We start from the raw sequence: 817 nt of genomic DNA on the forward strand, positions 1-817 counted from the left end.
GTTCTATGCAAGAGGAACAATTTGATCTCATAACAGGAGAAAAATAATATATCTCAGGAACAGTAAGAAAATCCAGCATTGAATGTTTCTGGTCAGTGGTGAGAAATGAGATTGGATGGGCAGCAAAAGGCCACATGGTGGAGAAGTTTTAGCCTTAGATATAGGAGTTTATCTTGATTTGGGAGATTCCAGAGTTCATGTATTTTGTGTGAGAAAGTCAATGTTCAGATGGTAGTCTAGGGAACAAATGAGAAACAGGACGCGGGATCTGACCTATCAAGCTCTAGTCGAGAGGACCATGACAGTGGTGTGCTCGATGGCGAGGCTGGTTGATGATCTTACAGAAATCAGTTTTTAAGACAAATAAATAAAGCATAGCTTTTAGTTGTGATTTTGAATTTCCAGCCTTTCCGTTTCTTTCCTTCTCAATAGATGACCATTTCTCCTGCTCTTTCACATCTCCCTTGCCCGGAGAAACTCTTCATAAATATTTGCCAAAAATAAATCATTGAAATGTCAATAGTTTTCAAATGTACATCTCCATCAAAAATATCTGCCTACAATATCTGTTTATTTAGCTGTTGTATATCATAGCACAATGCAAAATGCAATCCTGCTTTCCCCTTTCCCTTTATTTAAACTGTTTCTCCACCCTGATGCTCTCCACTTCATCCTTGCTCATTGACCCACTTTTTTTTTTTTTTTTTTTTTTCCTTGCTTTATGCGGGCCTCTCACTGTTGTGGCCTCTCCCATTTGCGGAGCACAGGCTCCGGACGCGCAGGCTCAGTGGCCATGGCTCACGGGCCCAGCCGCTCC

Source organism: Lipotes vexillifer, unplaced genomic scaffold (genome assembly GCF_000442215.2).
Source record: "Lipotes vexillifer unplaced genomic scaffold, Lipotes_vexillifer_v1.1 scaffold585, whole genome shotgun sequence".
Classification (NCBI taxonomy): Eukaryota; Metazoa; Chordata; class Mammalia; order Artiodactyla; family Lipotidae; genus Lipotes; species Lipotes vexillifer.